Source organism: Ips typographus, linkage group LG5 (genome assembly GCF_016097725.1).
Source record: "Ips typographus isolate SLU linkage group LG5, UJ_Ityp_2.0, whole genome shotgun sequence".
NCBI lineage: Eukaryota > Metazoa > Arthropoda > Insecta > Coleoptera > Curculionidae > Ips > Ips typographus.
In genome coordinates, this window is record NC_138426.1 from 2033059 (window position 1) to 2057546 (window position 24488).

Sequence of the window (24488 nt, forward strand, 5' to 3'; positions counted from 1 at the left end):
TGGAAACGTCAAGCATATACGTCATATGCTTGTTTCGTAAACTACGAGAAGGCATTCGACACTGTTCATTAGGATAATTGCCAACTTGTATTGGACAGACATCTGAAGAAGTACCTATTATGAGAGGAGGCAGAAAAATTTTTAGAGAAGCCATCAAAGACAGAACAGAGGGTATAATTGTTAATGAAATAGTCACCAACAAACTAAGATATGCGGACGACACGGTCTTGCTGGCAACAGATAAAGATGATGTGCAGGCACTCTTCTCCGTACAGAAATATAAGTATTTGGGGTGGTGGGTGAATGAAAAATGGGATTTAATACTCTATTACATTGCTTTGTCTTCAGCATATTACATGGACGCTCACTGAAGCAATTCAAAAGAGTGCAATGTGGATTTACCGAAGAATGCTGAGGATATCGTGGATGGAGAAAGTGACGAATGAAGCGGTTCTACAGCGTATGAGTAAACAAAGAGAGATGCTTAACACCTTAGAGGTACTACTTTGCCCACGTAATGAGAAATCCGAAATATGAATTGCTCCACATAATTATTCAAGGAATCTCAAGAATCTTCGCCAATGGCATAGAGTAAACACCACGGCACTCTTTAGGTCGGTTGTGGACAAAGTGAAGATCATGCAACAGTATAATATCTGTGAAACTGTAAAGTTTAGACATGTCACCTTAACAAAATCATTTTTTATTTTCAACGTTGATTCTGAAAATTAAGTAAAATTTTAGGAATTCTATTTGAAAAAATGTAACTTTGATACGTTTTTTTTTTACTTTTGGGACGACCGGTGTATATTGAAAATAATTTTTAAAAATACTTCCAAAAAATATATTTTAAAACTAAATAGTTTAGTTACAATCTTCCCTTGTCGAATAACGTGAATAACCCTGTATATCAAAATTGAAGAATTTCCGAGTGTGGTATCAAAGTTGGGTAAAACCGATAACGGTAGTCGGGAATTCGGAATTCATTGTAACTTGAACTATACAGAGAAAGGCAGCAGCAGCGGTTATAATAACGATACTTAAAAATTGCCGGTCCTCAAGGTACCTATTAACTCCGCAAAAAAAAATTGAAATTACCGTGACCAGACGTTGACCGCTAGCTAATTTAACTGTACCACTGTTTGAATTTTAATATGTTGTTATAAAAATGTAAATTGAGCAAATTTACACAGGGGCCTAGTACGCATTCAAAATGTAGCGTTGCCCCATCTACCCAAAAATATCGATTCGTAATTTTAAATAATTCTGTACAAGTGATTCAGAACTGGAAACGTTCTTGAGATATTGAGCAAAAACTGCAATAAAATAGAGTCAACTTTGACGCGCTCTTGCGGCGAAACGAGGCAACTTAGCCATGCCCGCTCAACGTCACGTTATAGCCCCATTCATTAGCTTTCTTTTGTTATACGGTGGTTTTATACAGGGTGATTCAAATAAGCCAGTTATGGACGATTTTCTGGAAAAGTGCACGGAAATTTAGTCTGTTAGGGATTTTTTGTGCCTACTATACTAGCGGAGAGCGATTTGGATTTTGCTCAATCAAAGTGACTTTTCTTAACTAATCTCAACCTGGAGAACACAAATCTGACGTCCATTTTGCTCTAACTGGCACCGTTTCGGGGATGACCTTGAAATTATGTCAATTTAAACACTTTTTAGGGCGTGGCACCCTTGCAAAATGTCCTTTTGACAAATGACACTTTACATTATTTTTGTACTATTAAAGTGAAGGTATTTAGGCAGTTGAGGTTAATTTTTAAAATAAAAAAAATTTATGAAAAAAATCAGAAGGTATTACCCTCGAAATTTCTTGACAATTCTAGTTTTTACTTTTTCAAGGTCAAACGGTGCATGATACCAAAAAAGTGTATAGAAGGTAAAAGTTGCATCCCATCGAGGAGCATTTGTGGTCAAATTTCACACCGCTAACCTGAAAAGTTCCTGAGATATTGAGCAAAAACTGCAAAAAACGAGAGTCAACTTTGACGCCCTCTAGCGGCTAAACGGGGCAACTTAGCCGTGCCCGTTCAGCGTCACGTGATAGCCCCGTTTATTAGCATTCTTTTGTTATAAGGCGGTTTTATACAGAATGTTTCAAATAAGCGAGTTATTGACGATTTTCTGGAAAAGTGCACAGAAATTTAGTCTAAATTAGGGATTTTTTATGCCTACTACACTAGCGGAGAGCGATTTGAACTTTGCTCAATCAAAGTGAGTTTTTTTAACTAATTTCAATCTGGGGAACACAAATCTGACGTCCATTTTGCTTTAACTGGCACCGTTTCGAAGATACTCTTCAAATTATGTCAATTTTGATTTGACACATTTTAGGGAGTGACACCCTTGCAAAATGACATTTTGACAAATGACACTTTACGTCATTTTTGTACTATTAACCTAAAGGTATTTAGGCAGTTGAGGTTAATTTTGAAATAAAAAAAATTTCTGAAAAAAAATCAGAAGGTCACACCCTTGAAATTTCTTGAGAATTCAAGTTTTTAATTTTTCAAGGTCAAACGGTGCATGGTACCTAAACAGTGTATAGAAGATAAAGTTGCATCCCATCGAGGTGCATTTGTGATAAAAACTTCAAACCTCTAACCTGAAACGTTCCTGAGATATTGAGCAAAAACTGCAAAAAAATAGAGTCAACTTTGACGCTCTCTTGCGGCTAGACGGGGCAACTTAGCCGTGCCCCCTGAACGTCACGTGATAGCCCCATTCATTAGCTTTCTTTTGGTATACGGTGGTTTTATACAAGGTGTTTCAAATAGGCGAGTTATGGACGATTTACTGCAAAAGTGTCCCAAAATTTCGCTCAAATTGGGAACTTCTGCTTTCGACAATTGAATTTCGATACAAACATTTTACATCAAGTAGGCCTAGAATTTGACGTAAATTATCTCACCGCTCAGTACGCTAACCCTAATGAAGATTCACCGAGTCAGCACTGTCAGCAGATCCCCTCCACAGTCAGTGCGGACATTGGTCATTTCCATATTTTTTCTAGTTAGTCGGTAAAATTTATTAATCTAGTTAAGACATATTCTTTAACTGTATCTTTTGGTATTATTAAAGCTTTTTAAAAAGAAGTCTTCTGGTGCGTGACAGTTATTTGGCGCAGTCGGTAGGATATTTGGGGTCGATCGTATCGAACGATAGACTTTCGTGTTAACGATTTACCGAATATTGAATTTTTGAGACTTTCCGTGCCGTGGTGTGTTGGATCTATCGAAGACGCAGCAGCCATTTAAGAAGACTGGGACTTGGAACCAAATCGTCCAGCTCCGCAAGGATAACGTTTAGAAGAGGACTCCATTGCCAAATTTAGACCGTTAGCCTTATAGTACAATACCAATCGCAATAAAGATATTGATTGTTTGTTTTATGTAAGTACAATTGTTTGATGTCTTCCGATTCTGAAACCGAAGATTCACTTGAAACCGACTCTCAAATTTTTGAAACAGTTAATCATAAATATAATATTTCTTTAAAACCATCCGTTTTATCAAACGTTACAAATACATTTTCACAAAACAGTAACCAAGATAAAAATTTAGAAGCAAATATGTCGCAAGCATTTAACTCTGAATATCTCAAATGTGTTCCTGTTTTCGATGGAAACCCGAACGATCTGAATAGATACTTAGCAGTTTGTGAAGCCATTATAAATGAATTCTATGATAATACAAATCCCGGAAGCTTTAAAAATGTCTATCTGCTAAATTCGTTAATTTCGAAACTACAAGGAAATGCTAAGTTAGTTATTAATATACAAAACGTAGCTACTTGGTATGATGTAAAAAGTACATTGACTCGAAATTTTGCAGACCAAAGAGACGAAAGCTGTCTGAATCGCGATCTTGTTATGATGAGGCAAAATCCTCATGAACCTCCTCAACAATTTTACGATAGAATTTTAAATATTTTGAACTTATTGTGTGCATACATTGATCTTCATGAAACTACTGGTTTAGCTAAACAATTAAAACGAGATCTATATCAAAATCTGGCTCTTAAGACATTCCTTTCTGGATTAAGAGAACCGCTAGGGACAACATTAAGATGTATGAAACCTGTTTCTCTTAGCGAAGCTTTACAGTACGTGTTGGCCGAAGATAACGCTCATTATTTTCAAAATCCATCCTTCAAACCACCTATTAAGAATTCCTTTGGACCAAATGCTCAAAATATGACACCAGCACGCCCACACATAAAGCAAAATCAACCAATTCAAAGACACAGTAGTTTCCCAATGAACTTTCCTTTTAATAATGGAAATAATTTTAACAGAATACAAAATTCATTTCCCACTGGTCCAATTCCAATTCAACCCAGACCTCCAATGAGGCCTCAAAGATATTTTACTAATTCTCAAGTATTTGGCTCACCAAGACCTCAAAATTCCAATTCAATTCGTAATACAAATGTGTTTAAACCTAATCCAAATAGACAACTTGACAAACCAACTCCAATGAGTTTATGCACTAGAAATAGTTATTCAACCAATCGTTTTCCACGTTTTCCTCAACCTTCCACTTCTTATAACCCACCTGCAAACCAGAATTTTATTTCTGAGGAGTTATATAACACAGAAATTCAACAAGTAAATAACATGGAAGAACAGTTTACCGGAGCAGTTTCTAATCAATATGCATATTTTTATGATGAAGAAACAGGTCAATATTCAGTAGATGAAACCTCAAATGACACTGAGTTGAACCAAAATACCTGTGAAATTGACAATGAAATTGCAAATTCAAATTTTTCAATAACGCCTCTCGAGAACGAACAAACTTAATATCACCACAAACGCCTCAAAAATTTTCATTTAATTTCAACAGCTCAAATGCAAGTGAATTAGCTTACATTGTTTTTCCTGAGTATAATATTAGAGTGCTCATTGATTCCGGCTCAACAAAGTCATTCATTGACCCTGAAATTGCATTTAGGTTTTTTCCAAATTCTATAGTAAACGATCCATTTATTGTATCAACAGTTTTCAATCAATCTCAGAATGATTACAGTGCAATAATACCTGCATCTAAAATTTTCAATCTACCAGAAAATTTTAAATTGAAATTTTATCTATTTAAATTTCATGAATTATTTAATGGACTTATTGGTTTAGACATCCTCAAACAGTTAAAAGCTAATGTCGATTTTGAAAGCAGTTTCTTAACAACTCCTTATACTAAAATAAAAATATCATATCATAAACTAAAAAATTCCCAAAATTTAATAACTGTGTCGCCTCGAACTGAACAGGTTATTAAAATTCGAACTTCAATAAAAAACGGCGAAATAATTATACCTTACCAAAATTTTGATAACAATTGTGAAATTCCAGAAAGTCTTTCAATTGCTGAAAATGGTACCGCGCTAACTACTATACTAAATAAAACAACAGATCACATTACTCTTGACCTTTCACAACCTATTGCAGTCGAACAATTCAACAAACAAGAAATCGAACAAATAAATCTCAATAACTTCGATGACTATGACAGAACCAATACACTGGACTTTTCAAAATTTAGAACGGATCATTTAAATCCTGAAGAAAAGTCAAAAATTTTTAAATTAATTTCTGAATATTCAGACATTTTCTATCGCGAAAATACTCCATTAACTTTTACGAGTAAAATCAAACATAAAATTCGTACTACTGATGAGATACCAATATACACAAAGTCCTATCGATATCCCTTCATACATAGAGCCGAAGTTGAGAGACAGATAAAACAAATGCTTGATCAAAATATCATCAGACCGAGTAATTCTCCGTGGTCCTCACCTATTTGGGTAGTACCGAAAAAGTTAGACGCTTCGGGAACACAAAAATGGAGAGTTGTTGTTGATTACCGCGGTTTAAATCAGAAAACCATTGATGATAAGTATCCCCTACCTAACATCAATGATCTTCTCGATAAGCTCGGAAAATGTCAATATTTTTCGACACTTGATTTGGCGAGCGGTTTTCACCAAATCGAGATGGATCAAGACGATATTGAAAAAACAGCCTTCAGCACTGATCAAGGTAATTATGAATATACGCGCATGCCATTTGGTTTGAAGAATGCCCCCGCTACCTTCCAGCGAGTAATGGACAGCATACTTCGTGGTCTCCAGAATGAAAAATGTGCCGTATATCTAGATGATATAATTATTTATTCTACATCCTTACAAGAACACATCGAAAAATTAAAATCAGTTTTCGATCGTTTACGCGAATCCAATTTTAAAATCCAACTAGACAAATCAGAGTTTCTGAAAAAGGAAGTCGCCTATCTAGGACACATCGTTACCCCAGAAGGAGTGAAACCTAACCCAAACAAAGTAGAAGCTATCAAAAAATATCCCATACCAACAACTACAAAACAAATAAAAGCATTTCTCGGATATTTAGGATATTACAGACGTTTTATAAATAATTTTGCTAAATTAACAAAGCCTTTGACAAAGTGTTTAAAAAAGGGTGCAAAAATCGAGCATAACACCGAATTTATAGAATGTTTTGAAAAACGTAAATCCTTGTTGACCAATGAACCTATACTAAAATACCCTGATTTTACTAAAACATTTAACTTGACCACCGACGCAAGTAACGTTGCAATTGGCGCTGTTCTATCACAAGGCAAGATAGGGCAAGATCCCCTCCACAGTCAGTGCGGACATTGGTCATTTCCATATTTTTTCTAGTTAGTCGGTAAAATTTATTAATCTAGTTAAGACATATTCTTTAACTGTATCTTTTGGTATTATTAAAGCTTTTTAAAAAGAAGTCTTCTGGTGCGTGACAGTTATTTCGTAGATTTCAAAAATCAAATAAAAAATTTTCCATCCCCTTTGAACAATTATAACTTTGGTTTGTTGGTTTGGGACACCCTGTATACTGATGACTAGGAATAAAGTAGACGCAAATATCTATTTGCTGATAAAATGAAAATTAAACAAGTTACGAGGATGTTAAAAAATCAATGAATCACGCTGTAAACTACTCCATTATATTGTCAATAACTCGGTTATTCTAACAATTACAGGGTGGTCCAGATTAGTAGAATTTGTCAGTTTGGCAACATTTTGAACCAGATTGATGAAATTAAACAACTTAGCAACATTGCCAAGTCATTTCATACCAAATTAATGGAATTTGTCAGTTTGCAAACATTGCAAACCCATTTTGAACAAATAACTTGGTAAAATCTGTCAGCTGGGCAAAATTTCAACCAGATTGGTAAAATTTTGTCAGTTTGGCAACACTCGGATTACGTTTTCAACCAAATTGGTAGAATTTATCAGTTTGCACGCACATTTCGAACCAAATTGCAAAAATTTAACAATTTGAAAACAGTGCAAAACCCATTTCAAATCCAATTAATGGAATTTGCTAGTTTAGAAACTCATTTTCAAAAAAGTTGGTCGAATTTGTCAGTTGAGCAACATTTCGAACCAGATTGGTAGAATTTTATCAGTTTGGCAAATATTGCAAGTCCATTTTGAACGAGATTGATAGAATTTGTCATTTTGGCAACATTGTAAATCTATTTTCTACCAAATTGATAGAATTTTTCCATTTCAATAACCCATTTTTGGTAATCAAACTTGTAGGTTGTAATCAAGTTTTATTTTTGTACTTAATATTTTAGTTACATAAATTCACTATTATTAAAATTTTTTTTTCCAATTATTGGACACGCTCGTAAAAAAAATTGATGTTCCTATCACGTGCGGAAAGTGTCTTCTCCGCACTCGACTGATGCCCAAACAAAAACTTCAGTCAGCGTGCGACAAAGTATCACTTTCCGCACTTGCTAGGAAAATATAAACAGTACCCGCGTTTGTGTAATAATAATTATTATTAATAGCAATTTAGCGGAATGCTAAAATTAAATTAAACCTTGCCTATGCTAGTTTATTTCTTCTTTTAGGCTACTAGGAATGTAAAGCCTTTGCATAAGGCAATCGGTAGTAAGTTTGATTTTTATGTTCCTTCAACTACTATTTCTCATGGTAATTTCCAATCAGCCGTGAATATGCAACATATTTTAAAACCGTTAACTTTAATGAAACAAGTTATAAGATTAAGCACCTAGCTTGGCCGATGATTTTATGTTTTACAACCAAGTGCTACCAACTATAATCTTATGAGAAAACATAAGCTTCTTAAGTCTAATGCATGATACAGAGTGGATCATTATTAAGTGTAGCGGTTCATTTGGCCATCTGTATATTCCGCCAAACTAATGACAATTCTATAGTATTGGGAAGCAAATATTATAATATCGGTTAAACTAGGCAAAAGTTGTCAAAATTCGTTCAGTTTCTGAGATATCGACATTACTTTTAATTAGCTTAAATGAATCATAATTTTACTCCAAATCCAAAGGTTTTTGGACAGTTTTTAAAAAGCATAGTGAGGCTTCTAGGCAGTTTTGATATCATTTGGGAGCTTCTAGACTAGTTGAAGAGCATTTGGAATATTTTAGACTGTTCTAGAAGCTTTTGGAAGCTTTTTTAGACTACTTTAGGAGCATTTGGAAGGTTTCTGGAAAGTTTAGAAGCATTAAAGGGTTTCGACTGTTTTTAAAACATTTGAAAATGTATGGTTGGTTCTAGAAACTTATGGTAACTTCTAGATTGCCTTGACATTTTGTGAGAGCTTCTAGCCTCTAAGCCTTTTAAGCCTCTAGAGTGTTCTAAAAGCTTTTGGAAGCATTTTGGAGTTTCTATAGAGTTTTAAAACCTTTTTAGACTACTTTAGGAGCATTTGGAATGCGTTTGGTCAAGTTAATAAGCATTTGAAAATTTATGGTTGGTTCTAGAAACTTATGGAAGCTTTTGAACTGCTTTACAAGCATACGGAAGCTTCTAGACTGCCTTGAAATTTTGTGAGAGCTTCTAGATTAGTTGAAGATTATTTGGATGCCTCTAGAGTGTTCCAAAAGCTTTTGAAATATTCTAGATTGTTTTGGAAGGCTTTCTTCGCCTGATTGAAAAGCATTTTGGAGTTTCTGTAGTGTTTTAAAACCTTTTTAGACTACTTTAGGAGCATTTGTAAGGCGTTTGGTCAAGTTCATGAGCCTTGAAGGTTTTGGACTGCTTTTAAGGCATTTGAAACCTTGTAGACGGTTTTGGAAACTTTTGGAAGCTTTGAAACTACTTGAGAAGCATTTTGGAGTTTCTGTAGTGTTTTAAAATCTTTTTAGACTACTTTAGAAACATTTGAAAACTTATGGTTGGTTATAGAACCTTATGGAAGCTTTTGAACTGCTTTACAAGCATACGGAAGCTTTTAGACTGCCTTGAAATTTTGTGAGAGCTTATCTAGACCAGTTGAAGATCATTTGGAAGCCTTTAGCGTGTTCTAAAAGGTTTTGAAAGCTTCTAGATTGTTTTGGAAGGCTTTCTTTGTCAGCTTGAAAAGCATTTTGGAGTTTCTGAAGTGTTTTAAAATCTTTTTAGAATACTTTAAGAGCATTTGAAAACTTATGGTTGGTTCTAGAAACTTATCGAACTGCTTTACAAGCAGCTTTTAGGCTGGTTTGAAATTTTGTGAGAGATTCTAGATTAGTTGAAGATAATTTGGAAGCCTTTAGAGTGTTCTAAAAGCTTTTGAAAGCTTCTAGATTGTTTTGAAAAGCATTTTGGAGCTTCTGTAAAGTTTTAAAACCTTTTTAGACTACTTTAGGAGCATTTGGATGGCGTTTGATCAAGTTAATGAGCCTTGAAGGTTTTGGACTGCTTTTAAGGCATTTGAAACCTTGTAGACGGTTCTGGAAACTTTTGGAAGCTTTTAAACTGCTTGAGAAGCATTTTGGAGTTTCTGTAGAGTTTTAAAACCTTTTTAGACTACTTTAGGAACATTTGGAAGGTGTTGGGACAGTTTAAAGAGCATTGATGCAACTGGACTGCTTTTAAAGCATTTGAAAACCTATGGATGGTTCTAGGAACTTATGGAAGCTTTTAGACTGCCTTGCAATTTTGTGAGAGCTTCTAGACTAGTTGAAGATTATTTGGAAGCCTCTAGAGTGTTCCAAACGCTTTTGGGAGCTTCTAGATTGTTTTGGAAGGCTTTCGATTGCTTGAAAAGCATTTTGGAGTTTCTACAGTGTTTTAAAACATTTTTAGACTACTTTAGGAGCATTTGGAAGGCGTTTGGTCAGGTTAATAAGCCTTGAAGGTTTTGGACTGCTTTTAAGACATTTGAAACCTTGTAGACGATTCTAGAAATTTTGGAAGCTTTTAAACTACTTGACATTTTGATTGATATATGATACACAATTAAATGTCAAAAGGTTGGTTGCTTTTATTAATACAAATTTTCTAGAAATCCGCAATCTAGATGTAACACTACAGCGCAATTTATTTAACAATTTTCCCACATAATTCAACCTGCAATTTCATGAGAAAAATCGTAAAAGACTTTCTGATAGCATACTAAGCAAACATGTAATAGACACACCTAAAATATTTACATTTCTGTATTGTTTTACTGTCGCCAACCAAACTACAATGCTGGAAATGTGTGTTCTTCTTTCAAAACAATTCTTAATGATTTCTTAGTCATCTAGTCGTTACATGTGCAGATAATATAAACTGTTTTAGTCATAATTTCATTAAGCTTGCATAGACGTACAGGAAAATCCGGTAGCAAATGTGGAAATACATTATTTATACGGTAAATTGCAAGTATCAATCATCAGTCTAAATTGGGATTTCCTCTGTCTCACAATATGTTAAGGAATTGTATATTTGCACATCCTATAAAAAGATGCTTATTGAATTTCAAATAAAGTTTAGCCGCACACGATACTTAAATATCGAATGTTAAAATATTGTTTGTTTATACAGGGTGGTTTCACAACCAAACTGTAGTCGAAAAGTGCCCCCTAGCGGAGTTAGAGCAAAAGTGAGTCACTAAAACCATTTTTTTATTTTATTTTCAACCAGGTATGTAATAACGCTATTTCTTATGTGTAAATCAGGTGGAAAGATGAAAATTACCTGTCTTTACTTTCCACCACCAAAGTGAGTACTTTCCACCCGAGTAAATGTCACTTTCCACCCGGGTGAATGTCAATATGCGTTTTGTCATATCGTTTTGTCGTTTATTGTGGTTGAAGTCATAACTACTCGTACACCTATACTACCTTATTGTTAGAGACTATTAGCAATCAATATTTCAACTGAATGATATATTAAAAGTTCGACGAGATTTTGATAAATGGTTGAAAATAAAATAGTATACAAACTACGGTAGAAAGTGTAATTTCTGTCTCGAGATACCTAATTTCTCGACAGAAATCAAACACTTTCCACCTGTAATATACTATTTCCCCATACTTTTTCCTAAGAAAACTTTGTCTGAACATTTCTTTTCATTTTGTATAGTTTTTCAGATACCTACCGTCATTTTATACGCTAACCCATAATGAAAACACTAGTACCTGTTCAGATTATTTAAAAAAATTTAAAAAAACGCCAATTGGTTACTTCAAAATTATAAACAAGCATGCCAAATTTTAAGTCATTTTGGTGCTGTCAGTTGAGGTTGATTTTGAAAATAAAAAAATTTCTGAAAAAAATCAGAAGAACCTTTGAAAATTCTTGGCAATTCTAGTTTTTAATTTTTCAAGATCAAACGGTGCATGGAACCAAAAAAGTGTATAGAAGGTAAAAGTTGCATCCCATCGAGGTGCATTTGTGGTACAAATGTCAAACCTTTAACCTGTAACGTTCCTGAGATATTGAGCAAAAACTGCAAAAAGCGAGAGGCAACTTTGACGCCCTCTAGGGGTTAAACGGGACAATTTAGCCGTGCCCACTCAACTTTACGTGATAGCTCCATTCATTAGCTTTCTTTTGTTTACCGGTGTGTTTATACAGGGTGTTTCAAATAAGCGAGTTATGGACGATTTTTTGGAAAAGTGCACCAAAATTTTGCTCAAATTGGGAATTTCTGCTTTCAAGGAGGGTGGTCAAAAGTCAAGGCTGCTAGAGCAAAAACAATTGAATATCGATACAAACATTTTACATCAAGTATGCCTAGAATTTGACGTAGATTCCAAAAATCTAATAAAAAATTATAAGTTTGGTTTGTTGCTCAAATTTGGAACACCCTGTATTTTAGATTCATATTTGGTATTTTTTTTAGAAAATAAAAACAAGTAAACTACTTCATTGTATTGACAATAACTCGGTTATTTTGACAATTATAGGGTGGTACAATATACAAATTTGTAGCCCTTGAAATTCTCTTTTGACCACCGTGTATAACGTTTTTACCTAAAATTTCGAATAACTGAGCTATTTACTGTTTTAACTGAGTTGTTTGTTGTAAAGTTTGATTTTGACAGTTTTTACTGTGACAGCCCATAACTCTGTTATTTTGACAGTTACAGGGTGGTTCGATTACCAATTTGTAGCCCTTGAAATTGTCTTTTGATCACCCTGTATAGCATATATAGTAGAAATGTCACGCTACCGAAAGATTGAAGCTTTTATAACGGGAATGTGTTGTAGAGAAGGGAAAACATATAGAACATGCTATATTTTTAAAAATTCATATTATTTTGAAAAGTGTTGTTAAATATACACATTTTTCAGAAAGTTTCCGGTAATTTTTGAAAATGGGAAAATTTCAAAATAATTCGTTTTTTAATAATTAATTGTACAACAATCCAATATCAATCGAAATAAAGTTTAATGTCTTACTTTTAATTATTAAATTTAGATCTCATTAGAATGCACAGACCATAACAATGACAAGTTTAACAGTTATTTTCACTATCAAGAAAAATTCTCATATTTCCAGTAAATTCTCAATTTTCCAGTAAATTTCCAAAAATTGAAATTTTCCAGTAAATTTTCAAAAATTGAATTTTTCCAGTAAGTTTCCAAAAATTGAAATTTTCTAACTCGCAAATTACCCCTTTTATACCTCTGGGTGTATATAACAGTAACAAATAATATGTAAGATATTTAGATTTGTGTATATATTTACCAATAAATAAGTAGCAAAAAATCCACATGCGATTGGCAGACTACAGCAGAGACATTTTTTAAAAGCCATTATTTCCGAATAAAGCCTTATAAACAAGCATGCCAAATTTCATACGAGTTTTATTTTAGTTTATTAATTAAGATATAAAATTTGTTTTCCTGGGGCATTTACTTAGGGTCCGCTAGCTCCGAAAGGGGGCACTTTTCAACTTGAAGAGTGAAGTCCATAGTCACTCAGTGGAGTTGTAGTAGATAGGGGATAGCTGAGTAACACACAATCTTCTCCACTAAAAATGTATTCAATGGTCTTTAAACCTTCAAATAACGCCCAACATGTTTCGAGTGCAGCAGCTACTCATCATCAGGGGCTAGGATGCCAACTAAAGTTGGTATTCTCCCCTTTGCGAAGGATAGATGCTGTAATAACTAGATTGCAGAACCGGTTCTCATAAGTTTAATCACTTTTTGATATGTTAACTTTATTTCTCTTACTTCCTCTTCCTCTACTTCTCACCCAATAACTTTTTTGACTTGAACAATTCTTTTTTCGATCTTCCTGACGTCGATTCTTGTGCTGTGATGGTTGCCAACTTTCACAGCACAAGAAGCACAATTTGAACCTTTGTTGCCGCTGTTCTTAGGTTATCCAACCAGAAAATGCGTCATATTCCTATGCTTCTCCGCCTCTGAATCTTTCCCTGCATGATAACCTGTAGCAGTCCGTAGCGCTCTTCCCACATAAAGTGTCCCAAGTATTGAAGGTTTCTAGCTTTGATAGTGTTTAGGACTTCTTTCTGTTTTCTCACTCTTCTCAGCACTTCGTCGTTTGTCCTCTACATTCTTCTGTATGCCCACAACTCGAAAACTTCCAGTAGTATTTTTTTTCAGCGTCCATACCTCCATCCCATATAACAGAACAGAGAACACGTAACACCTCAAAAGTCTGGTCTTCAAGCAAGAAATAGTCAGAGATCTCTACTGTACAAAACATTTTTCATCTTGTTAAATGCGCTTCTTGCTCTTCAGTGTAATCGTTGTCTTCGTTAATTATTGCTCCCAAGTATTTGTATTTTCTCATATTCTTTATTTGTTCTCCATAGATCATTAGGCTTTCTTGGCGCTGTTGTGATTTTGGGATCACCATGAATTGAGTTTTTTTGGTATTTCGAATTAGACCTCTTTCCTCCTCCAGTGGTTGTTCGTTTTTTTAAAGTTCAGAGAGAGAGAGAGCATATCTTTGACTGACCTCAACCACCCGAGCCATCATTGCTTGAAGACTCTCAAGGCTTTTTATTTGCAAACACTACCGTATCATCTGCATAGCGTATGTTGTTTATATACTCTCCATTAACTTTGATCCCGCTGTTTGTATCTTACAACGCCTCTTGGAAAATAAGTTTAGAGTATAGATCTAGAATATCTTCTAGTCTAGACCCATCTCCTTTAGAATCTCAATGAGTTTGTTGTGTTCAACGTTATCAAATGCTTTTTCATTTTGATAACTTGGATGGAGGTGATTTCTCCACAATAAGGTAACTTTGATTCACATTAACCTTTCTTACTAACCTCACTTTTCAGATTATTCTCTCTTTAAACTTACTAAACTTGGGATTTTTTGAAATGTTTTATCCTAAAAAAATATATATATTTTTTCACAACACTACCCCAGGTTTGCTGTCCCCTTGTTTAGAATGGTAAGGCTGTTTGGTTAGGTAAGCTTCCTCTTGATTTTGTATGATGATGCATGTTGTAGCTGCTGCGCTCAAAACATGTTGGGCGTTATTTGAAGGTTTTTAAAGACCATTGAACACATTTTTTGTGTAGAAGATTGTGTCTAACTCAAGCTACTCCCTAACTTTTCAACTTTATATGACACTTTGGCGTACTTTCTAGTAGTCCAAGTATCCTACAATCAATTTGAACCACCTGGTATAAAACATACGTTGGTAGAGGATTGAAATTTGATTCTTTTTTAAACTGTGTGGGTCTTACGTCAGGCGTAACAGCTTAGAATGTGTAAAGTTTAAAATAATTGCATAAACCAATATTAGTTTTATAGTGTACGTACGTCGTTTTGGAACACGAAATTAAATCAAGGTTAAACCAAAGTTTATTTAGTTAATTCCAGATTAAACAAAATTAATTTTGATTGCGTTATATTCGGGGTAAACAGGGTGTTCCTGCTAAAAATGATGTACTAACAAAAAGTACCTGTATCGTTAGATTATAATGAAGAGCGTACATTTACGGGTAAGGTAAAGTAAAATTGGAAAAGTAAAATTCAGTGTGACAGAAAAATTTACAAATTTTATCAGAAAATTTATAGGTTTTCAAATTTGTTTGAATGATATAATTTTCCTGTCATTGAAGTAATTTTCGGTCAATTTTGTCAACATAAAATCCTGAAATATAAAGACTGAATAAAAAGCTGATTTGATTTGTTATTTATTATTTTAGGATTTTAGATTTTTTATTTTTTTTTTGAACCTTTCTTTTTTCACTTTTCTTTATTACCTCATGTTTAAATTATGACAAGTCAATCTGGAAATATTATTATTTAAACAATTTGTAATTTACATTTACAAACTGACAATCTGACGGTCAAAATAACTGTCATAAATCTCAGAAATACGTCTATGTTTGAAATTGAAAGAAAATTTTTACAGTTGTGATATTAGTGACAGATATCACATGGTTTTTGTAGGTTAATTTAGCTAGGCAGTCACGTGACCACAGTCAAAATAACTGTCATAAATCTCAGAAACACGTTTTGTATCAAACTTTTCTAAACTTTGATTTTTACAACTTTTCTGAGCACAGTCTGAGAGACAAAATTGCTCGTCAAACCCACTGGGACTAAGAAAATGACTGTTTTAAACACATTTTTGGAATCCTCATTAAATTTCCTATCCCATAACCTGAAAAAACACCACACTATTTGGTACAGTCAGAGAGAAAAGTGGTGTCAAAGTTTGAACTGACAGAAACGCAGTTTGAAAGGACAGTCAGAGACAAATTTGCTAGTCAAACCAACTTGGAGTGAGAGAATGACTGCTTTAAGCACATTTTTGGAATCCTCATTAAATTTCCTATCCAATAACCTGAGAAACTACAAAATTTTGTACAGTAAGCAAAAAAAAACAGTGTCAAAGTATGAACTGACGAAAACACAGTTTGAAAGGATAGTCAGAGACAAAATCGTCAGTAAAACTCACTTGTAGTAAGAAAATTACTGTTTTAAGCCCATTTTTGGAGTCCTCATTAAATTTCCTATTTAATAACCTAAAGAAAAGCGGTGTCAAAGTATGAACTGACAGAAACACAGTTTGAAAGGATTGTCAAAGACAAAATCGCCTGTAAAACTCACTTGGAGTAAGAAAATAACTGCTTTAAGCACATTTTTGAAATCCTAATTAAATTTCCTATCCAATAATCTGGAAAAAACACCAGAAGATTTGGTACAGTCAGGGAGAAAAGCGGTGTCAAAGTTTGAACTGAGAGAAACGCAGTTTGAAAGGACAATCAAGAACAAAATTGCCTGTAAAACTCACTTGGAGTAAGAAAATTACTGTTTTAAGCACATTTTTGGAATCCTCATTAAATTTCCTATCCAATAATCTGGAAAAAACACTACAAGATTTGGTACAGTCAAGAAGAAAAGTGGTGTCATAATTTGAACTGATCGAAGCACAGTTTGTAAGAACAGTCAGGGACAAAATCGCCTGTAAAATTCACTTGGAATAAGAAAATTACTATTTTAAGCACTTTTTTGGAATCCTCATTAAATTTCCTATCCCATAACCTGAAAAAACACTACACTATGTGGTACAGTCAGAGAGAAAAGTGGTGTCAAAGTATGAACTGACAAAAACATAGTTTGAAAGGATAGTAAAGAACAAAATCGCCTGTAAAACTCACTTGGAGTAAGAAAATTACTGTTTTAAGCACATTTTTGGAGTCTTTATTAAATTTCCTATTTAAAAACCTGAAAAACAGTACAAGAGTTGGTACAGTCAGGGAGAAAAGCGGTGTCAAAGTTTGAACTGACAGAAACACAGTTTGAAAAGACACTCAGGAACAAAATTGCCTGTAAAACTCACTTCGAGTAAGAAAATTACTGTTTTAAGCACATTTTTGGAATCCTAATTAAATTTCCTATCCAATAATCTGGAAAAAACACTCCAAGATTTCGTACAGTCAAGGAGAAAGGGGGTGTCATAATTTGAACTTACCGAAGCACAGTTTGTAAGGACAGTGAGGGACAAAATCGCCTGTAAAACTCACTTGGAGTAAGAAAGTTACTATTTTAAGCACATTTTTGGAGTCCTCATTAAATTTCCTATATAATAACCTGAAAAACACTACAACAATTAGTACAGTCAGAGAGAAAAGGGATGTCAAAGTTTGAACTGACAAAAACACAGTTTGAAAGGATCGTCAGACACAAAATCGCCGGTAAAACTCACTTGTAGTAAGAAAATTACTGTTTTAAGCACATTTTTGGAATCCTAATTAAATTTCCTATCCAGTAATATGGAAAAAACACTACAAGAGTTGGTACAGTCAGGGAGAAAAGTGGTGTCAAAGTTTGAACTGACAGAAACACAGTTTGAAAGGACAGTAAGGTACAAAATCGCCTGTAAAACTTACTTGGAGTAAGAAAATTACTGTTTTAAGCACATTTTTGGAGTCCTCATTAAATTGCTTATTTAATAACCTGAAAAACAGTACAAGAGTTGGTACAGTCAGGGAGAAAAGCGGTGTCAAAGTATGAACTGACAAAAACACAATTTGAAAGGATCGTCAGACACAAAATCGCCGGTAAAACTCACTTGTAGTAAGAAAATTACTGTTTTAGGCACACTTTTGGAATCCTCATAAAATTTCCAATCTTGTTATTACTTTGATACTTTTTCTGCATTTGGGACAACAGGTACATTTCAAAAATATTTAAAAAACGTATCTTCTATAGGTATCCCAAAATCAAAACTTTTTTGAAAGCGAATAGTTTAGTTACAATCTTCCGTGTCAAATAACGTGAATAATCCTGTGTATACAAAAGCTGAAGATAATTCAGTATTCAGTGTTACACATGGGATATAAAGGGTCAACCAGAAAGTGACAAAAAATCACCATTTTACTTTTTTTTTGGTATGTGGATTTCAAGTAGTGTTATTATCAAATCTAAACTTCTAAAGTGAATTTGTGTTACAACTAGCACAATTTTATTGATGCTTCTAAGAATTCTGGCGTCGCCGGAATATTAACCTCTTGTGCAAAGTTTCTGGTAGACACACATGCATTTGCGTGCCAAACGAGTAATGAAGAACAAAGAAACTTTCATAAACCACGTATCAGTAGTTGTATTAAATTTAATTTTAGGACACATATTTCCTCTAAATTATATCTACTAAATTAACCCTCTGGTCAACTAATTAAGTGAATTCATATTGACTTTTGATACAGATCATTGACATCTCTCTTCGTTAATTTACAAAAGAAGTCATGCCGGAAATTAAATAAGCTAATTACCTTACAATAACTTTTGCCATAAACTATTATAATATTCTTCTTCTTCCCATTAATCTGCAACGGTACTACAACTGGAAACACAAGATAAGAATTTTTTTCGCATAATCACTCACATACGAGAAGGCGCGTCGACTAACACCGATAATGCCACGACCACCAAGTCTTACTGAATGTTTAACTTTTCATTTAGAACCGAATAAGTGGCAGGAAACCGTTGTCGTTTCAACTGTTAGAAATTTCAACTAAACGTTCAAGAAATGTTTAGACTTAAAAAGAGATTTTGAATGTAATTGATACAAAACAAACATTCAAAAAGCTGTTAGAACCGAAAAACTAAATAACAGAGACCAAACAATGTTTAAATTGCCCTGATTACCTTTACAAGCATTTTGAACTGATTCACACTATTCAGATATGGGAATATTCAGAAAACTTTAAATTTTTTAATATATTTGAGGAGATTTTCAGCAATTTAAGATTTTCCAGTAAGATTAACTGATTCAGATTGCTCAGAGGCCAAATAACATTTAAAATGTTTTCAAAGTCTTATTCTGAGAGTTCTTTCAACTTTTGTAACTATTTCAAAAGCAATTCAGATTGCTCCGAGTCAGTTTTCAAGCATTTTCAACTGGTTTACATTACTCAGATATTCGGTTTGTCAGAACCCTTTAAATTTTTGAATTTTTCAGGATTTTGAGAGATTCAAGCTTTTCAAACTTTACAGGGTTACAAAACCATGTTTAAATTGCCTTGAAATCATTTATACTGTCCTAAAATCTTTTAGAAGCTTCTAGATGGTTTTGAAATGCTTCCGACTGTTTTATGAGTTTTCCTACTGTTTTGAAAACTTTTTAGACTGCTTTAAGAACATTGAAGGTTCTGGACTGCTTTTAATGCATTTTAAACCTTATAGACGGTTCTAGAAACTTCTGGAAGCTTTTAGACTGTTCTAAAAGCTTTTGGAAGACATTTTGGAGCTTCTATAATGTTTTGGAATGTTTTAACATTTCTTTAGAGTATTTCGGAGCATTTGGAAATTATTTGGTCACTTTAATTTTAAAATATAATATTAAAATGATGGTAAAAAAAACTGTAAAATTTTTGACTTTTAGTACATCAAATATGTTATAATGTACGATCTAAGTGTTAAAAATACAAGTTTTTTAGGTAAACACCCAAAAAAGTAGGCTGAGAATTTTAAAACATGTTATATGTTTGACTTTTAATTTTGACGCCCTCTAGCGGCCAAACGGTAAAAGTTACGAACCTATAGACTCATATTTTTGGAAACCTCAGAGTCTTGGCTGTATTTTACTTTCAGTAGTTTTTTGACGTAATTCGTCAAACATCCGAGTTATTAATCGTTAAAGCAAAGAGTGTCAAAAAATCTAATTTTAAGATATTGCAAAAAGCTGTCTAAAAAAAACTTTCAACTTTGACGCCCTCTAGCGCTCAAACGGTAATAGCAACTATCTCATCAACTCATATTTTTGGAAACCTCAAAGTCTTGGCTGTATTTTACTTTCAGTGATTTTTCGACGTAAGTTGTCAAACAACCGAGTTATTAAGGGTTCAAGCAAAGAGTGTCAAAAAATCTAATTTTAAAATATTGCAAAAAACTGTCTCAAAAAACTTTCCACTTTGAGGCCCTCTAGCGCTCAAACGGGAATAGCAACTATATCACAAACTCATATTTTTGGAAACCTCAAAGTCTTGGCTGTATTTTACTTTCAGTGGTTTTTTGACGTAAGTCGTCAAACAACCGAGTTATTAAGGGTTCAAGCAAAGAGTGTCAAAAAATCTAATTTTAAGATGTTGCAAAAACCTGTCTCAAAAAACTTTCCACTTTAACGCCCTCTAGCGCTCAAACGGTAATAACAACTATCTCACAAACTCATATTTTTGGAAACCTCAAAGTCTTGGCTGTATTTTACTTTCAGTGATTTTTCGACGTAAGTTGTCAAACAACCGAGTTATTAAGGGTTCAAGCAAAGAGTGTCAAAAAATCTAATTTTAAAATATTGCAAAAAACTGTCTCAAAAAACTTTCCACTTTGAGGCCCTCTAGCGGCCAAACGGTAATAGTAACTATCTCATAAACTCATATTTTTGGAAACCGCAGAGTCTTGGCTGTATTTTACTTTCAGTGATTTTTTGACGTAAATCGTCATACAACCGAGTTATTAAGGGTTAAATCCAAGAGTGTCAAAAAATCTAATTTTAAAATATTGGAAGAAACTGTCTAAAAAGATTTTTAATTTTGATGCCCTCTAGCGGCTAAACGATAAAACCTACTTACTATCTTATAAACTTATATTTTTGGAAACCTCAAAGTCTTGGCTGTATTTTACTTTCAGTGGATTTTTTGACGTAAGTCGTCAAGCAATGGAGTTATTAATGGCTAAATCAAAGAGAGTTAGTTTAGCATTTTATAAACACTTTCCATTTTTACTGTTAACATTAATACTAATGGTACTAAAATTAAATTTTGTTTCATAAACCAGGCTTAAAACTCACTAAGTTAATGAGTTTTTGCCAAACTTATATGAAATTTTTAAACCAAAATAAACAAACATTTTGTCTCAAACTGGTAATATTCGTTCTTGAATCTGCTTTATGAATAAATTCGTCAATTCTTTTGCGATCAAACTGCGGTATAATACTTGCTTTAATAATTCTCTCCTGATTGGCCAAAACTACCCCTGGAAATCATCGTTATTGCCTAATTGAGTGATATATTCACAAAGATATTTCATTTAAAGCTTCCAAAATGATACCGCATTAGCGTTTACTTTGTAAGCAGGAAAAATCGTTGATAATGCGCTTGGAAGCGACCCAAAAACTCAATAGAATTGCGACAATAACCAGGATGTCGTTTTGAAGATAAATTACGAGTTGACAAGTCAAGCAAAAGGGATTTATTTGAATTAAATTAGAGATATTTTAAGTTACGATGTTGCATGAGAGAGAGAGGAGGGTTAAATTTGCCTTCTATGTGTTTTTAATGCTCTAACGTTGCGATTGCGTGTGATGGAAAACTGTGGAAGACAGGACCGAATTCCTGAATTTGGCAAAATTTCCTTCAAAACCATACTAATGAACATTGAAAAACATTTTTTATGCACTTTAGGTATTAAAAGTGCACTTTATTTTTTTTTAAATGAATGCACTTTTTTTTTTCTTGCATTCTAAAGTACCCATAAAATAGTCTACAAACCTAGTGACCAAAGTGTTTTTTAATCCCTTTTAATCCCTCTTTTAGTTTTCGTGTTCAATTTGAAAAAATAAGTAAGTCTCTCTTATAAAATTCTGATTTAAAATTTCGTTTACAAGATAATTGAGTTATTACGTTCAAAGAACCAAAACCAACCCAATCCAACTTAAAAATTGTGTTGGAAACGGTTGAAATTGACTTAAGAAGCTTGTCTTTATAGCCAGTTTTCATAGTTTACAGAGAAATTGAAAAACTTTAGCTTTGAAAATTGACTTGATAGACTTAAAAATTGTCTTTGTAACCAGTTTTCATCGTTTCCAGAAAAATTGAAAAACTTTGTTTTGAAAATTGACTTGAGTGGCTTAAAAACTGTCTTTGTAGCCAGTTTTCAGTTTTCAGACAAATTGAAAAACTTCAGTTTTGAAAATTGACTTGATAGGATTAAAAATTGTCTTTGTAACCAGTTTTCCAGCAAACTGAGAGACTTTAGTCTTGAAAATTATCTTGGAAACTGTAAAAATTAACTTGAGTAGCTTAAAAACTGTCTTTGTAGCCAGTTTTCATAGTTTCCAGAAAAAATTGAAAACTTTGTTTTGAAAATTGACTTGACAGGCTTAAAAATTGTATTTGCAATCAGTTTTCAGACAAACTGAGAGATCATAGTCGCATGGCAATTTTCAATAATCAAATTTATTTTTAAAGGTCACGTGACTCTTTTTGAATGCCAAAACGGACCCCTGAAAGTCACGTGATTGTAAATGGCAAAATATTATTTGAGGGGCACGTGACCGGTTTTTAGTTTCAACTGGTATTTTGAAAATCATGTGTCTCCTTTTAAGGTGCAAACGGTCACGTGACTATTTTCAATAATTAAATTTAATTTTAAAGTCACGTAATCATTTTTAAGATTAAAATGCGAGTTAAAATGTTATTTTTAACGTCACCTGACAGTTTTTACGTTTAAATTGATATGTTATAGTTTTTAAGATTAAAAATATGTAATTTATATCACGTGACTCTCTTTATAGTGCAATTGGTGATATGACGATTTTCAAACTTTTTGTCAAAATATTATTTGAAGAGTCACGTGACTCTTTTTACAGTGAAAATAGTCGCATGGCAATTTTCAATAATCAAATTTATTTTTAAAGCCCACGTGACTATTTTAATTCGAAAATGGACTCCTGAAAGTCAGTGATATTTTTTAAAACTCTCCAGGAACCTTCAAAATGCTCCTAAACTAGTCTAAAAGATTTCAAAATTTACAAAAACTCCAAAACGCTGAAAGCAATCGAAAACCTTAAAAAAGCTTTTAGAACAGTCTAGAAGCTCTCGAAGCATTTCAAGACAGTCTAAAAGTTTCCGTATGCTTTTAGAGCAGTTCCAAAAGTTTCTAGAACCGTCTACAAGGTTTCAAATGCCTTGAAAGCAGTCCAGAATCTTCAATGCTCCTAAAGTAGTCTAAAAAGATTTTAAAACACTACGGAAACTCCAAAATGCTTCTAAAGCAGTCGGAAGCCTTTCAAAACCAAAAATATTTAGTCTTGGAAACTGTAAAAATTAGAAAAACTGTCTTTGTAGTCAGTCAAAGTTTAGTATTGAAATTTGACTTGTAGACATGAAAAACTACTTTCTCTAGAATTTTTGACTACAAATTCACATATTTAAACTTTGAAAATTGACTTGGACACCATGACCAGTTCAATGACGTGAATAACTTGAAAAGACTCACAAAAGAAAGAAATTCACGTTAGGAAAGCAACGTCTAAGGTTAATTAATTTATTACCAAAAAATACGTCATTTTGTCGTCATTAAATTTGTAAATAGTCAATCGTCAATATCACGTAAATTTTTGGTCAGATCACGATCAATATCAGAATCACCAGATATTGACGACATTATCACGCAATATTTGACTCTTAAAAATAGTCTCTAATACAGGATCTTGACATTAGATTCATTCAAATTGACTTTAAAACAGCTTTTTCTTGGAAAATCGAGTTTCAAGGCCAATTTTACCAAGTTTTTGCCATAGCATGCTTAAAAAATATTTTTTACATTGTCTATAGACTTAAAAATTCCATTTCAAGCTTTGTCAATATTCAATTGACTTTTAGACACATCAGTGTTAAAAATTCAAGCATTTCTTAAACATCTAGACTGTTTTTAGAGCTTGGAAGGTTGTTTTCAGCCAGAAAAATTCGAGTTTCAAGGCTCTTCACGATCTTCACAAAGTTTTTGACTTCTCAGACCTGAAAGCCAGTTTGTGCACTGTCCATAGTCTTGAAAATGTCATTTAAAACTTCTTCACTATTAAATTGACTTCTACACTCATCAGTGCCAAAAATTGGAGCATTTTTACGAAATTCTGACTGTTTTTAGTGCTTTAAGACTGAAAAATCGAGTTTAAAACTATTTATAATAATAAAAGTTAAGTTTCAGACTCTTCAGTGATGAAAATAAAAAATTTTGACACTAAATGCTACGATATTAGTCTTGACCAGTCAGTCAGTTTAGAAATTGAGTGGTACGCCAATTAAAGTGCTGAAAATAGACTTTAGGACTCTCCTTACTCGTAGTAAAGTCATTTCGAGCCTTGAAAGTCAACTTTTAGACTATTTTTAGTATTAAAAATGAGTTTTGTGTGCAACAATGTTTGTCTTGATTTCCGGACTGTTTTTAGTGATTGAAATCCAGTTTCAGTAGACAATGGATT

The 24488-nt window shown here is 33.3% G+C and overlaps 1 protein-coding gene across 2 annotated transcripts in view; it reads right to left on the reverse strand.

Annotated features, from left to right (window-relative positions):
- Nucleotides 1–24488, reverse strand: part of LOC145728926 (beta-1,4-glucuronyltransferase 1-like) — a 109876-nt gene that overhangs the window by 71197 nt on the left and 14191 nt on the right. Inside the window, exon 1 of one of the 2 annotated variants that reach the window (XM_081979485.1) lies at nucleotides 18559–18718. The exons of the other annotated variant lie outside the window; for it this stretch is intronic. The gene's annotated coding sequence lies outside the window, so the exon portion shown is untranslated. Of the gene's footprint in view, nucleotides 1–18558; nucleotides 18719–24488 lie in introns of those variants that run through there. 2 annotated transcript variants of the gene reach the window in all.